The sequence below is a fragment of the Eleginops maclovinus genome, chromosome 12 (genome assembly GCF_036324505.1).
Source record: "Eleginops maclovinus isolate JMC-PN-2008 ecotype Puerto Natales chromosome 12, JC_Emac_rtc_rv5, whole genome shotgun sequence".
Taxonomy (NCBI): Eukaryota; Metazoa; Chordata; class Actinopteri; order Perciformes; family Eleginopidae; genus Eleginops; species Eleginops maclovinus.
The window spans coordinates 28517168-28534577 of record NC_086360.1 but is presented as its reverse complement, the minus strand read 5'-3'; the positions used below and the strand labels follow the sequence as shown (position 1 = coordinate 28534577).

The following is a 17410-nucleotide window of genomic DNA, read 5'->3' as shown; positions in this document are numbered from 1 at the left end:
TAGGATGGGGCTACCTGTGATTGACAAGTCGCTACGAGTCACCTTACAACTTTAACTACAGCATGGTCGCATGACTTCAGGTCACCACGCTAAGCTAAAGGAGGCTAATGTTGGGCTATAAAGGAACTACAGCACGGTCACATGACTTCACGTCACCACCGCTAAGCTAAAGGAGGCTAATGTTGGGCTAAAAAGGAACTACAGCACGGTCACATGACTTCACGTCACCACCGCTAAGCTAAAGGCGGCTAATGTTGGGCTATAAAGGAACTACAGCACGGTCACATGACTTCACGTCACCACCGCTAAGCTAAAGGAGGCTAATGTTAGGCTATAAAGGAACAACAGCACGGTCACATGACTTCACGTCACCACCGCTAAGCTAAAGGAGGCTAATGTTAGGCTATAAAGGAACTACAGAACGGTCACATGACTTATTGGCTGATGCAAACGGAGGAGGATCCATGATGTTTGGGTACGTCTTCTTCTTCCGTAATAAATCTCTCATTACCTTTGTTCAAATTAATCGGACATTCATTGGGATGTTACATAATTAAACACACCATAATACATAATAATGTAGTGTCAAAGAGTGGTAGTAGGTATATCCACGTATCATTGTTATTATACTCACACACTCGATCTTCCATTAGCTACATGCTACTTGAGGCTAAAAACGATAACATCCGGTACTACCGGAAGTTCGAGCTCTGGTCCGTCCGGAAACAGTGAATTATGCCATTTAAAGTTCCACTTCAATATATTGATTTATCCCACATTAGCAACCGCTGTTTTTAAATTGGGGTATTTACTGATGTATTTGATGTCGTAGGACAAAACGTTCACACAATGAACAGGAAGTGCTAAAATGGCGAGTCAATTCCCGGTTTGAGGATTCCTGCTTCACTCTGCTTTAAAGAGAATAACATAAATACTGATTCAATTCAAGAAGAAAATGACTGCTCCCACTACGGTTATTCAATGGGCGGTAAACAGAATGAAATGACTCATGGCAGTGATGCAGCGCGATAACACACCCTGGGAATAATGTCCCATAATGAATCCCCGGAGGCGCTGTGGTTATGCAGGCAGAATGTCTTCATTGGACTTTACTGGAATCCGTCTGCAGACACCCAGCTGTCTGTTCAGCAAGGGGAGTTTATGCAACATTAGGAGGACCTGTGGGGAGTGTGAGTCTCTAGGGGACGTGTGTGTGTGTGTGTGTGTGTGTGTGTGTGTGTGTGTGTGTGTGTGTGTGTGTGTGTGTGTGTGTGTGTGTGTGTGTGTGTGTGTGTGTGTGTGTGTGTGTGTGTGTGTGTGTGTGTGTGTGTGTGTGTGTGTGATTACAGCGACAGGGAATCTAGCGTGAGGAAAAAAGTTGTTTGTGGAGGATTTAAGAATCATTACTCTGAGGGTGTTTTAAGTAACCGGGCTTAAACACTTTGACTCACCGAGCAAACGGCAATAACATCCGAGAATTTGTCGCAGTATGCAGGGCATAGTGCAAGCAGGGGGTCCGGGGGAGGCAATAAAAGTCGGTGCAATTATGGTGAACAAGAGCTGAAAATAATAGTTACGATTAAAGCTCAGATTTCCCAGAAGTTCATCGTGAGACATTGCAAACAGGCTGTAAACACAGCGTGGCCTTTTCTAACATAAAGACATTTAATAAATACACATGCAGCTGCCTCGTTAAAGAAGCTTTATGTATTTGTTCATTCAACAGAAGGCCGGTAAAATGTTGATGGTTTTCAGAGCAATTAACTCAAGTACTGTCCTTGAGTACAATTCTGAAATACTACTACTTTACTTCTTTTTGTTATTTGTACTTCTACCCCATAATTCAAAGGTTCATCAAACAATGACTACTTTTACTGTCACTGCTTTAAGTACATTTAGAGGAGAGTACTTTCTACTTTCACTGGAGGAACATTTAGAATACTTTTACTGTGACAGAGTATTCCTACACTCTGGTACTTCTACTTTACTCAAGAACAAGACCTGAGTACTTCTACTCTACTCAAGTACAACATCTGAGTACTTCTACTTTACTCAAGTACAAGATCTGAGTACTTCTACTTTACTCAAGTACAAGACCTGAGTACTTCTACTTTACTCAAGTACAACATCTGAGTACTTCTACTTTACTCAAGTACAAGATCTGAGTACTTCTACTTTACTTAAGTACAAGATCTGAGTACTTCTACTTTACTCAAGTACAAGACCTGAGTACTTCTACTTTTACTCAAGTACAAGACCTGAGTACTTGTACTTTTATTCAAGTACAAGACCTGAGTACTTCTACTTTTACTCAAGTACAAGATCTGAGTACTTCTACTTTACTCAAGTACAAGATCTGAGTACTTCTACTTTACTCAAGTACAAGACCTGAGTACTTCTACTTTTACTCAAGTACAAGATCTGAGTACTTCTACTTTACTCAAGTACAAGACCTGAGTACTTCTACTTTTACTCAAGTACAAGATCTGAGTACTTCTACTTTACTGAAGTACCAGACCGGAGTACTTGTACTTGTACTGCCCCTCTGATTGTTTGAAGGCTTCAGGATCCTCTTTTGTTCGTACCGATGCGTGCTCCATGTTTCAGAGCCAGCTGTCTGCAGAGCCACAATAGAGCGGTAACTCTTGCACGCGAAGCAGGAGTTCATGTTTCCTCTTTAACTTGATCTGCCTCCCCCTCCTCCCCCCTCGCTCCCAGATACCGGCCTGTGCATGCAGATTAAATGACTGACCCCACCAAGGCGAGGCACCGTCACTCTGAACCGGCTCAAACCGGCTCCTGTGGTTGGTTCACGGCTGGCTGCACCGCGGGGGGCCCTAGGGTAGCCCCATACTGTACATCTGTCCTCACGATGTTCCCGCCCGGGGTCCGGAGCCCCGTCGATCAGGTGGATCATATTAAGGTCATGGTGTACAGAGAGAGCTATGCACCCAGAGCTGCTTCTCTTTGTTGTGCACATTGTTTTATACGAGCAGTGTTCCTGGGCTTGGATAATTGCTTTGAAACTTAGAACATTTTTATGGATGTCAAACCGTGCAGATTAAAATGTCTTTACAATAATTAAATAAAACATGTTTTACAGACGTGGAAGTTCCCGAGAAGATGTCTAAAGGGATCTACAAGCAGAGTCAGAAGGTCACATTTATACTCAGCTGGACAAGCTAGCATGGAATATGTTCATAATGCTGTTTGACACAAGACAGGTATTAAGGTCTGACTATTGTAAAGTAGCAAAGCTGTAGAATACCCCAAACTTTACATCAACATTTGATCAGAATGTTTGTTGTTTTTCAGGGTTCTTGCTTGAATCCTTACCTTTTACTCTTCATAAATGATTTCAAACATGTGTTTTGGACAGATGATATAGTGCCATGATAACTGGACCTCTTCCTCATGATTCTTCCTCTCTTTGCTGTCGATGAGTTTCTTCCACAGCGTAAGGTCAATAAATAACCTGACAAAACAGCCATGATTTTTCACTTTCTTTAAAAAGCTAAAACAAATAGTTTGTATAAAGTTGGGAAAGAGGGTATGTAGCGCCGTGCTAACTGGACTTCATAAAGAAGCTAAATATTAACAGCTGAGCAGTCTGTTGTGTCTAACCCTCACTTTACTGCGGTAATGGAGGCTGTCCTGAGGCTTTTATAAGGGTCTGACTGTGAAATTGTCAAAAACAATATGCTAATATACGACCAGAAGAACATATATGTGCTGTAATTTACAATTCCCTGTATGAATATGAACACATTGTTCTTTGATAGTGTTTTAAACTGTGTTTTTGGACCTGGCTTATTCAAGTACTTTTTATTCACTGCAGTCACGCGTTAAAGGTTAGTGGCATGATTTGAGATTTCTTTTAAAGTTAAGATAGATATAAGAGGGGTCTACTATGTGTGCTTAGTTTTAATAATAAACACCAATCACATGATGCTGATATTGCTTATGGAGGCCAGATTATTAAGGATCAAATATTATTCAACAGGAATCAGTTCAATGCCCTTATCAGCATGGAAACCACACACACACACACACACACACACACACACACACACACACACACACACACACACACACACACACACCTCTGAGTTTGTGTTTATCATGAGCTGGACTTTATGGTCTCTACGGTAATGCTGCAGAGGGTAACAGGACAGTGGGTGGAGGTGGAGGAGGGAGGTGGAGACGCTGGGTCGCCATGACAGCGCAGCAGCAAACAGAGAGTGAGTCAGTGAGCGGCCCGCTGACTTCCTGTTACTGCGGGTTTTTGCAGAACCTGGAAAACCTGACAGTTTAACTGGGCTGATTTTAATATCAGAATTCCCCATTTATCCCGAGGAACTGACGGGTTTGATGGTGCATTTTAGAATGAGATGAAATAGAACATAAGATAATACAGATAATATATACTGTACTGTATATACTGTATTACAGATAATACAGTATATATATATGAGGTTAAAGTTAAATCCCAAAAATTATATAGAATTTTTATATTTATATTATATATAGAAGAAAATTGAGCAATAAAAACCATACCCCAAAAATGTGTTTTTATAAACTAAAGAAGTCAAAGTAAAATATAAAATAAAAGATACAATAAATAATAATAACTTATCAAATAAATGTGTGTCAAAACGATACGAATAAAATAAACATAAGTAGTTATAATAAAAATGTGTCTTAAAAAGATAGACATATATATACAGCCACGCAAAAAGTAAAGAGACCACTCCCCTTTTTTCTTAAATCTTTATCTCTACATGTGTGGCAGCCATCCCAGTGTCTGTTGGGTTTCAAAACAGAGGACATTTGCCAGTAGTTTGTAGAACACAATACAATAAAACAACATTTACCTCAAACGTACCTATAGATGATAAAACAAGAGAGGCTGATAATGCTGAAGTGGTCTTCATTTTCTCCGCGGCTGTATTTATGGCTGTTGGTTTTATTAGTGTTGCGTTTGTGTTGTTGTCTTTATATCTTTTTGTGAGCTGCGCCGAGTGATAGCACTTTCATCTGAAGCGCTTTATAATTAAAGTTTGATTGGATTAAAAGTTCAAATCAAATGCTAATATTGAAACTGAATAAGTTAAACCACCAGATCTCCACTGAGCACAAACTGAATTTAACTGTACCATATTCAGGTGTTATTGTCAGCCAGTTCTTAGTTGGATCCATATATATTCTGCTTCATTTATTCATCAGATTCCAGCCTGACTCCTGCAGATAGTGGAGATTTCCAGGATTAAACTCATATAACTCTCCATAAATGGACGGATGTGAGGGGGTCGAGTGGGCTGACCCCACATTAAGCTAACGGTACAACAGAGAGCGGTGAACTGATGGAGTTTGGTGCAGCGCCAGGAGAAGGAAAGTGCAGGAGCCGGCCGACAGACGACCCATTGTTCAGCGAGGCGGGAGGCCAAGGTCACAGTGGAGAGACAGGAGGGTCTGTAAGTCTGCACTGATGAACAACTCATCAGCTGCAGGACCATTAAGGGAGAATACACCCTGACAGGAAGTGTCACGCTGAGGGTAACCACGCTTAAAGTCTGCATTCATCAAGTTAAAGGATTGATAGAGAGATGCGGGGGATGTCGTAATTCTGATGTTGACCCTGAAGGCAGCATCTCCCTGATTACCACCCAAAAACATATATTTTTCAATTGGGTTTTGGACATTGTTGGGATTCTTACACATTTAATTCAACAGGATAATCTTCACATATTAACACCTCTTTGGGATTTCTGAAGTAAATTGCTAATGTTGGGCTATAAAGGAACTACAGCACGGTCACATGACTTCACGTCTCCACCGCTAAGCTAAAGGCGGCTAATGTTGGGCTATAAAGGAACTACAGCACGGTCACATGACTTCAGGTCTCCACCGCTAAGCTAAAGGAGGCTAATGTTGGGCTATAAAGGAACTACAGCACAGTCACATGACTTCACGTCACCACCGCTAAGCTAAAGGAGGCTAATGTTGGGCTATAAAGGAACTACAGCACGGTCACATGACTTCACGTCACCACCGCTAAGCTAAAGGAGGCTAATGTTGGGCTATAAAGGAACTACAGCACGGTCACATGACTTCAGGTCTCCACCGCTAAGCTAAAGGAGGCTAATGTTGGGCGTGAGGACTGTTAAGACATTGTGTAACAGGCGACATGAAAGTAGTGTTACCTCTTTTACTATTAACCGGAGCCAGACACACAGGAACCATAAACCTGACTCTTCTGTTCTTTAAAGGCGAGACGACCGACAGAGGCACTTTCAGTCTCACAGCCAGAGAGACAGGGAGGAAAACACCACTTATACAGAATGAACCACTTCTCATTTACTGCCATTAAACACAGACTAGGGGCAGCCCCGACAGACTATTCCTGTCACTACATGCTCCAACCCGTTGATGTTTTTATTCAGACATATCTTAGAACATTTTGAGCCATTTCTCATTTTCAATACAGTTTATTTTGCACATTTCTGCACCATACTAACCTTTCTTGCTGCACAGATCGAATACACTTCATATTTTTGACTTTAAGGATTGCTCTAGTGTTTATTATTTTGTTGTAATTTAGTTTTACTTTTGGGTAATGTTTTAATATTTCTTGTGAACCAATAAATGTGGTATATTTATATATATTTTACTTTGGATTGTTTTTTATTGTTGGTATAGTACTTGTTAAGTGTCTATTTGCACCTTTAATGTATTTAATTAAACTTACTAAATCAGTATCATATGTAATCAATATGTTATCCCTACTTCATTCTCTTTCATTTAGTTTTCATTTCATTTTTACCATAACATCACTTTCACTCGCCCTATAGAAATGATCTTGGTGTCAAATCATACATTTTTGATCAAGTACAAACCAAATTCTGACATTAAGAATCACTCACAAGCTTCTTTTTACCATTTCTGAGCCATACGATCAAAACACCCTGCCCATTGGACAACTGGGAAGCCTAACATGCATGGTGGTGGAGGTATTTCGGGGTGTAGGAGTGCAGCAGTAGAGTACATCATGGTGTTCCTTACACTGCACTGTCACCTTTATTCATGGGTTTTGTACCTGGTGTTACACTCCCTTATAAACTAGGGGTAAAGGGGCAGTAACAACATATCATTATGTGTAGTATGAAACCAAAATAAACATGTGACAGTGGGTACACTATGAACGGGTAGGAAATGACTCGGTGACTCTTAGCTTTTTGTTTTAAATGTCATTTTATGGTTTTATATGTTAATGTAAAGCCCTTTGAATCCCCTTAAATTGAAGCCTGGCTGTGTTTCTGCACCATCACACACCACAGCAGACTCCTATATGCATCAGTGTGTGCGATGAAAGGGGGGGGGGTGTTAGAGGAAGTGTATCAGCTGTTCTCTGAGGAACCGCTCTGAGCTCAGGGAGATTTAGTGCTGCTTACTGCAGGAGTCTGTATGTGGAACTGGGAGACTGGTTTGAACTGGTCTGTGTGTGCTCAGGATAAACCAGACTCATGCATGAGTAAACACTCCAGCAGGCTTTCATGTATGATTGGATGTCAACGGCAGATAAAAGAGAGCGCTGCTGAGAACAAAGGAGGACACAGAAAAACATGTACTACTCTGGCGGCTCATTCTCAGGGTGAATGAGGGAATAAAGGAGAGAAATTAGAGATTAGATTAAACCACTTTTATCTTTACTGCCAAATGTACAAATAACACCTTTGTATGGGGGGGGGGGGCTTTACAGTCTGTACAGATCAACAATTGAATTAAATTAAACACAATTTAAAAAATCTACCTAAAATAATTGAATAAATAAAAATGTCTCACATGTTAATGTTTTTTTAATTATCAACAACAATGCTCAACACAATCCGTACTCAGTTAATCTTCGGCCTTTCCGCAGCATTTCTCTATCCAGTAGGCTATTCTGCAGAAGCACAAAAAAACATGACTTCTTCTTCTGTGTTATTCTGCACACAGTCAGGAGTGATTGTACTATTAAGAGAAGAAAATGCAAACAAAACAACCCGAGAAAGACTAAAATACATCTTAAGAAAACAGAGAAGATGTATGCTGTGCAATGATAGATATTTACAACATGATTAAAGTATTCCCTCGGCAACACAACAACTGTTTAGTTCTGCAGTCGAGTGTGTTTAGACAGTCAGAAACATTTCATCCTCCTCTTGTTTGGATTCTTGCAGTTTATCTTGGATGACATACTCCCTGTTTTTCTGGAGCAATGACTGTTGACATGAAAGGAACTACAGCACGGTCACATGACTTCACGTCGCCACCGCTAAGCTAAAGGAGGCTAATGTTGGGCTATAAAGGAACTACAGCACGGTCACATGACTTCACGTCGCCACCGCTAAGCTAAAGGCGGCTAATGTTGGGCTATAAAGGAACTACAGCACGGTCACATGACTTCACGTCGCCACCGCTAAGCTAAAGGAGGCTAATGTTGGGCTATAAAGGAACTACAGCACGGTCACATGACTTCACGTCGCCACCGCTAAGCTAAAGGCGGCTAATGGTGGGCTATAAAGGAACTACAGCACGGTCACATGACTTCACGTCGCCACCGCTAAGCTAAAGGCGGCTAATGTTGGGCTATAAAGGAACTACAGCACGGTCACATGACTTCACGTCGCCACCGCTAAGCTAAAGGCGGCTAATGTTGGGCTATAAAGGAACTACAGCACGGTCACATGACTTCACGTCGCCACCGCTAAGCTAAAGGCGGCTAATGTTGGGCTGTAAAGGAACTACAGCACGGTCACATGACTTCACGTCACCACCGCTAAGCTAAAGGCGGCTAATGTTGGGCATGATGACGTTTAGTCGTCTCCTTTAGAGACTTGTTAGAAACCGTAGGATAAAACGTTAAATCTCTTCAGCTTGTGTTAACCACAGACATTATTTCAGGCTAATAACCAAAAACACAGTCCAAAAACCATTGACTTCCAGACCAGGGGACAGGAAGTGCTAAAATACTGACTCATTTTAGGGTGTTAGGACTTACTCCTGCCCCCTCTTTCAAATATCAACATTCCCTTGTGCGGTAACAGCAAACAGAATCCATCAGTCTTCCTGTACAGATGCATTTGATTGTGTTCCACAGAACTGATGTGATATGGATCTGAGCCTGCAGGGAAATTGGAAAAATCCTGCAGTCAGACTCGTGTGTGTGTGTGTGTGTGTGTGTGTGTGTGTGTGTGTGTGTGATGAAGGTCAGAGCGACTGCAGAGTCTCTGGCAGGAGTCCATCAGCATCATAGTTTACTCTGATGTACTTCCTGTGTTTGCACTCAATAAAGTCACACTTCTCCACAGAGGACGGTCACGCTCACTCCTCACACAGCCAGCAGCAGGAGGCCTGTTCATAGAGTTCAACAACAAAAATAACGTGTGCATTGGTTTTATTCTATCACTATGTGTCTAGACATGTCTTATCTCCAGCGGTGGAGTGTAGTGAAGCACAAGTACACAAGTACACAAGTACGGCACTTTCTGAGATGCTTGTACCACAATTCAGAGGCAAGGATTTACACAACAGCTCATCTGCTGTTAGCTTTAATAACTTATCAGAGATTTATTGGAAGTATGTTGTTGCTTTTTACAGAGGTGGGAAGAAACTAAGTAGAGTTACTCAACTACTACTGAAGTACAATTCTGAGGTACTCAGAAGGTGTACTTTACTTTACTCCACTACATGTATGTAATCCCTTTAGTGACTTTACAGATCTGGATTAATGATGGTAAATATAATCTCCCTTAAATCAGACTGTAGTTCACCTGCAGTAAATCCAGCAGCTACCCTGCAGTATACAAAGCCATTCAAACTAGCTGCACCTTTACCAGCTCTGAGAACACTTTAATGATCAATCATTATAAAACATATCAGAGATATTATTCTGAAATGGACCAATCAGACAATGACTACTTTTACTGTCGCTACTTTAAGTACATTTAGAGGAGAGTACTTTCTACTTTCACTGGAGGAACATTTAGAATACTTTCACTGTGACAGAGTATTCCTACACTCTGGTACTTCTACTGTACTCAAGTACATGACCTGAGTACTTCTACTTTACTCAAGTACAAGACCTGAGTACTTCTACTTTACTCAAGTACAAGACCTGAGTACTTCTACTTTACTCAAGTACAAGACCTGAGTACTTCTACTTTACTCAAGTACAAGACCTGTGTACTTCTACTTTACTCAAGTACAAGACCTGAGTACTTCTACTTTACTCAAGTACAAGACCTGAGTACTTCTACTTTACTCAAGTACAAGACCTGAGTACTTCTACTTTACTCAAGTACAAGACCTGAGTACTTCTACTTTACTCAAGTACAAGACCTGAGTACTTCTACTTTACTCAAGTACAAGACCTGAGTACTTCTACTTTACTCAAGTACAAGATCTGAGTACTTCTACTTTACTCAAGTACAAGACCTGAGTACTTCTACTTTACTCAAGTACAAGACCTGAGTACTTCTACTTTACTCAAGTACAAGACCTGAGTACTTCTACTTTACTCAAGTACAAGACCTGAGTACTTCTACTTTACTCAAGTACAAGACCTGTGTACTTCTACTTTACTCAAGTACAAGACCTGAGTACTTCTACTTTACTCAAGTACAAGACCTGAGTACTTCTACTTTACTCAAGTACAAGATCTGAGTACTTCTACTTCCTCCTGCTCCTTGGGTTCAGTGTGCAGTAGAGTTTGAGTGTGGGAGTCTCTCTGCAGGTTTAACAGGAAGAGAGCGCTCTCTGCTGGAGCTTTGGTGCAGAGAGAGAGAGAGAGAGGGAGAGAGAGGGAGAGAGAGAGAGAGAGGGAGAGAGAGAGAGAGAGGGAGAGAGAGAGAGAGAGGGAGAGAGAGAGAGGGAGAGAGGCCTCTGTTTTAAAGGAAACTGTGAAACAGGTGAGATTAATGAGGAGGGCTGCTCTATACTTTAGTGAAGGTGAGCAAAACAAACAATAATCTACGTATCATATCATAATCTTGGCACAGATCCTTTCAATCTAGAGGTCATGAATGTTATTTTGGTTAGCAATGGTGCTAACGACATTTATATGTAACCAATTTTGACACCAGGGGAAAAACCCACAGATTTACAGAACAGAATTAAGTCAGAGTTTTGGGAGAAAACAGAATAATGATAAAAAGGTCAGATTTTTTTTTTTTTAAGTTAGAATATGAGAAACAGTCATAATTAGAGAGAACAATCTGAATTTGTGAAAAAGGTCCGATATTCAAGAACAGATCAGAACATCAGTCAAAGATAGAACTCGAGAAAAGTCAGAATTCTAAGAAGGTGATTAGCAGGACAGAACTCGTGTTTACAGCCTGGTTTGCAAACGATCATTTCTTCATTCAAGACTTCTGTCTCAGTTGAGTTGTCTGCTCTGCCTCACGTCTCCAGACCACCCACCTCTTCGCCCATTTCACAGACTGGCTCTTTCACAAAGGCTCCTCAGAAGCTTCTGTCTCACATCATGGAGAAACTGTCCACGTTTCATACAGTCTATAGTATGCACAGTGTGGAAACCTGATCTCAGCAGCCTGTAACTCATGCAGTTTCACTTTTAGCTTAGCTTTAAGCACCATAGTGTGATGGTTCGTGTCTCGTGTAAAAGACCTGTTGTCACCCTGGGTAAACTTCAGGACGGCGTGCAGACTCACCAGGCTCACAGTGAGGCTTTGTTCAGGCAGGTCGTGTCCTCGATGAATGAGAACGATCTGGAGAAGCTGCAGTGTCCTCCTGTGATCCCCAGCGTGATGTAATCTGTGGAAAACACTAGAAAAGAGGAAAGTTGATTATGAATGTAAGGCCATCATGAGGGAGGGTGGTAGAGGACACTGAGATAATCAGCTGTTCCATTGCTCTTTTTTGAGAAAAATAAAGTAAAAATGATAAAATAGAATAAATACATGTTTCTAAACTGAAGAAGTAAAGGGAAAACAATAATGGAATAAAATGAATATAACGGGGTTAATTTACACTCATACAAACATTTAAATGTGCAAGATATAAATACATTATTTATTGAAATGAAATTAATTTCAATAAATAAAACATTCAATAAAATATTAAAATATTCATATAAATATTTAAAGTACAAGTAAAATGGGCAATACAAATAATAATACAAATAATAATAATGATAATAATAATACAAATAATAATAATAATAATAATACAAATAATAATAATAATAATAATAATAATAATACAAATAATAATAATAATACAAATAATAATAATAATAATAATAATAATAATAATAATAATACAAATAATAATAATACAAATAATAATAATAATAATACAAATAATAATAATAATAATAATAATAATACAAATAATAATAATAATAATAATAATACAAATAATAATAATAATAATAATAATAATAATAATAATAATAATAATAATAATAATAATACAAATTGAAATATGTCAAATGGACAACATATTGGATAAAAAATACAGTTTAATAAAAATATCTTGTGAAAAAATGTACAAATAAAATCATTAATTTAAGAGGTTAAACAAAAAATGTGCAGAAAATAAATCAAAACATAAAATATAGAAAAGGATGTACATCGACAAAAGGAGTTAAATAAAAAAGTTTGAATGAAACATAAATAATAGAAATATTATAAACAGAAGATTAGAGTAAAATGGAATGAATTTAAATAATGTATTACAATAAATCAAAGTAAAGATAAGAAATGAATGTACACATTGAAGTAGAAAAGGAATAAAAATATACAAACATAATACAATACTTATTCAAACATAAGAGGCTAAGGTAATGTGCAATAAAAAAGGACATATATTATGTGGACTTACATAAGAGGTTTAATGAAAAATACACCGGTTCGATACCATGGCCAGAACTTGTGCTCATTTCTGTACAGGTAATAGAAAGCATGCGTTATTTTTGTAATGCCTTGAGAGACGGCTGTACTCCTGCCATCTGCTTAAAGGGATAAAAAGCCATCTTTGTAATATTTCCGTTATGTGGATATGTGTGTCAAAGGGTGACCCGGTGTGACCCTGACTCGGCCCCTCCCTCACCCTCTGTCCTGAAGTGTCCTGGTCTTGGTGAGGTCGCAGCACATTGGTCTTATTGTCCTCGTCCCTCTGTCTCCGCTCTGTCTCTGCTGTGTTCGGGGGCTGTGGGAGAAAGCGTCTGACTGCAGGGATCTGAGCGAGGCTGCAGGATGACGAGGGATGAAGAGGGAGATGATGATACTGAGCGCTGAGACGGCTGAGAGTCAAACGGATGATTGATGGCTTTCATGCAACAGAAAAAGAAGAAGAGGCTGAAATCTGATCCTGGAACGAGGTAGGAAAACTACTGCCAGAGAATTATATCTCCTGAGGAACACTTGATGATGATCACCTTTCATATGATGATTGTTCAATTCACTCATGTATTTAGATTTGTATTGTATTGAAGATAAAACCATTTCTAATTTAACCACACATATATACATATACTGTCTAAACAGAACAGAAACCAATGTTTGACCATTAGGAGAGTATCCAAATAATGAATTTTATAATAATAATATTTCTTATCCTTACATTTATATATCTGTAAATATAATATATACTATCAAACACCCCCTCATTAAATAATGAATTCATTATACAGACCGGAAACAAAGTGTTGACACTAAAAAGGTTTAGATATCTGGTGTCTTGGTTTCTAAATCAAGGATATTTATTTTTTGACATGAGTTATTAAGAAATGTCTGTTAACTGTATTACTGCTATTTATTATTTTCAATAATATTGTTATAATTGATTTTTTTTTTGAGTATGCATTTGTGTGTTTCTTTTTGTTTCCAAGAAAAAAAAATCCAATACATTTATTTATTTATTTCTCAAAAAGAAATAAATATTTTAAAAATTCTTAAAAAGTGAAAATGTAAAAGTGTTGTATATGTAAATGTAAAAGTGTTGTATGTAATGTACAAGTAATTAATAATAACTCAGACCTGAAACCAGTTATTGACAACTAAGAAAGTATGAGTTATCTAAATACAGGATATTTGTTTCTAACCCCTAGGCGCTCCTTAAACATCCTAACACAGTGGTTCCTAAGGACAAAAACGCCACCTTCCAGAAGCTGCTGTAAAAATATTATATATTCATACTTTTTTCCACTTTGAACGACTTAATCTTTAAAAACTACTTCAGCCTGACACACACACATCAGATATGAATACATGTTGTGGATTTTAACCCTTCAGAGGCCAGTATGTTCACACAACTCCTGCCATCCAGGGCCAATGAGCAGCTCCTCAGCCAGTAGGAAGGACGTGAACAAATGATCCCAGGTGAAGATGCCGGGCTGGACTGGCCATCTGGCACTCTCCCAGTGGGCTGACATGCCTTTAGGGCTGACTCAACTTCATCTTATTTAGATTTTAGTTCTGACGACCCGTTCAGGGACATGTATGTGGGCAGTTCTGGGTGCACTGATAGAAAACCTTTTCCTCGATTCAGGAGCCGACACTGTGTTTCTGTTTGATGGTTGTGGGCCGGTTCCTCCATCTCCTCTCTGCGCTCCTCTTCATCTGAGTCTCATCTGAGTCTCAGCTCAGTCTCTAGCTGTTCTCCTTCTGCCTCTGTGGCCTCCTCCTCATCCTCCTCATCCTCCTCAGAGTCCTCGGAGGAGGAGGAGGATGAGGAGGATGAGGAGGATGAGCCTCCTGTGTGCTGTAATACTTTGCCAATTCCAAAAGGAATACTCCAGCACTAACGCTCAAACTTCTAACCCGGGCTGCAGACACAACCTGAGCCAGAACCAGAACAAAGTCCAGTTTAGTTTTTGATCTCACTACTCACACACACACACACACACACACACACACACACACACACACACACACACACACACACACACACACACACACACACACGCACGCACACACACACACACACACACACACACACACACACACACACACACACACACACACACACACACACACACACACGCACGCACGCACACACACACACACACACACACACACACACACACACACACACACACACACACACACACACACACACACAACCAGGATGGCACCAAATGTCTCTAGGATCTCCTAAGGGTTAACTTGGTTTCTAAAATAATGTCTGTATCATTGTTGTTTATTTATTATTAATTATTTCATGAAAAGTATTTCTTAAAGTTAAATATATTTAGTAATCCGTGAGTGCAAAAAAAAGCGGATGGCAACTGGAGAGGCGCCCTTCAGCCACGCTGTGACTTCTGTTAACTGAGATGAGATGAGATGAGGTGAGATGAGGTGAGATGAGATGAGATGAGGTGAGATGAGATGAGATGAGGTGATGTGAGATGAGATGAGATGAGATGAGGTGAGGTGAGGTGAGATGAGATGAGATGAGATGAGGTGAGATGAGGTGAGATGAGGTGAGATGAGATGAGATGAGATGAGGTGATGTGAGATGAGATGAGATGAGATGAGATGAGATGAGGTGAGGTGAGATGAGATGAGATGAGGTGAGATGAGGTGAGATGAGGTGATGTGAGATGAGATGAGGTGAGATGAGATGAGGTGAGATGAGATGAGATGAGATGAGATGAGATGAGATGAGGTGAGATGAGATGAGATGAGGTGAGATGAGATGAGATGAGGTGAGATGAGGTGAGGTGAGATGAGATGAGGTGAGGTGAGATGAGATGAGGTGAGGTGAGATGAGATGAGGTCAGGTGATGTGAGATGAGATGAGGTGAGATGAGGTCAGGTGATGTGAGATGAGATGAGATGAGGTGAGGTGAGATGAGGTCAGGTGAGATGAGGTGAGATGAGGTGAGGTGAGATGAGGTGAGATGAGGTGAGGTGAGATGAGATGAGATGAGATGAGGTGAGATGAGGTGAGGTGAGATGAGATGAGATGAGGTGAGGTGAGATGAGGTGAGATGAGGTGAGGTGAGATGAGATGAGGTGAGGTGAGATGAGGTCAGGTGAGATGAGGTGAGATGAGGTGAGGTGAGATGAGATGAGGTGAGATGAGGTGAGGTGAGATGAGATGAGGTGAGATGACAGTGCAGGTTCACACAGGCTTATGAAACACACATTTAAAATTCTGGAAACTAAAACATTTGTAAAGGTCATAGGCGTGCATCTTAATGTGTGAGGAAGTACTTCAGGCTCTCACCACAGACAGGAAGTAGAACATATTTATAGCGTTGAGATGTCATGCAATAACTATTACTGACTCTTTGAACTTATCTGGAAAGTGAGTCAGTTCCTCGTAGAGCTCATGTGAATAAATGACTAAATAAAGTCTAATTGTAATGTTTTTACTTTGAGAAGTTTGATCTCAACAGAACAATATACAGTATAAAGTACATAAAGTGAGCACCCCCTCACATTTTAGTAGATATGTTATTATATCTTCTCCTGGGACAACCCTGAAGAGATGAGCCTCTGATCCAGTGTAGAGTAGTCAGTGTACAGCTGGGATAACAGGGTACATATACTGAGCCCTCAAAATAACTCAACACAGCCATTTATGTCTAACCTGCTGCAACAAAGGTGAGAACACCCTAAGTGAGAATGGCCAAATTAAGCCCAAAGTGTCAATATTTTGAGGCCACCATTATTTTCCAGAACCGCCTGAACTCTCCTGGGCATAGAGTTCAGTAGAGCTTCACAGGTTGCCACTGGAACCCTCTTCCACTCCTCCATGACCACATCACGGAGCTGCTGGATGTTAGAGACCTTGTGCTCCTCCACCCTCCGTCTGAGGATGCCCCACAGATGCACAACAGGGTTTAGGTCTGGAGACATGCTCGGCCAGTCCCTCACCTTTACCTTCAGTCTCTTTAGCAAGGCAGGGGTCATCTTGGAGGTGTGTTTGGGGTCGGTATCATGTTGGAATACTGCCCTGCGGCCCAGTTTCTGAAGGGAGGGGATCATGCTCTGCTTCAGTATGTCACAGCACACGTGGGCCTTCATGGTTCCCTCAATGAACTGTAGCTCCGCCCAGCTGGCAGCACTCATCAGCCCCAAACCCTGACACTCCCACCACCATGCTCGAGTGTAGCCAAGACACACTTGTCTTCGTACTCCTCACCTGGTCGCCGCCACACACGCTTGACATCCTCTGAACCAAATGAGTTTACCTTGGTCTCATCAGACCAGAGGACGTGGTTCCAGTAATCCATGTCCTTAGTCTGCTTGTCTTCAGCAAACTGTTGCGGGCTTTCCTGAGCATCATCTTTATTAGAGGCTTCTTTCTGGGACGACAGCCATGCAGACCCATTTGATACAGTGTGCGGCGTATGGTCTCTGAGCACCGACAGACTGACCCCCCACCCCTTTCACCT

The 17410-nt window shown here is 40.5% G+C and overlaps 1 protein-coding gene and 1 long non-coding RNA gene across 2 annotated transcripts in view; both read left to right on the top strand.

Moving 5' to 3' along the window:
- Window positions 1-445: 445 nt before the first annotated feature.
- Window positions 446-3409, top strand: LOC134872970 (uncharacterized). The gene is made up of 3 exons (XR_010166897.1): window positions 446-475; window positions 2719-2908; window positions 3104-3409. It is a non-coding gene; the product is annotated as an uncharacterized LOC134872970 (long non-coding RNA).
- Window positions 3410-13262: 9853 nt separating this feature from the next.
- Window positions 13263-17410, top strand: part of adam28 (ADAM metallopeptidase domain 28) — a 37792-nt gene continuing 33644 nt past the window's right edge. The window contains 1 exon segment of the mRNA XM_063897499.1: window positions 13263-13384. The gene's annotated coding sequence lies outside the window, so the exon portion shown is untranslated.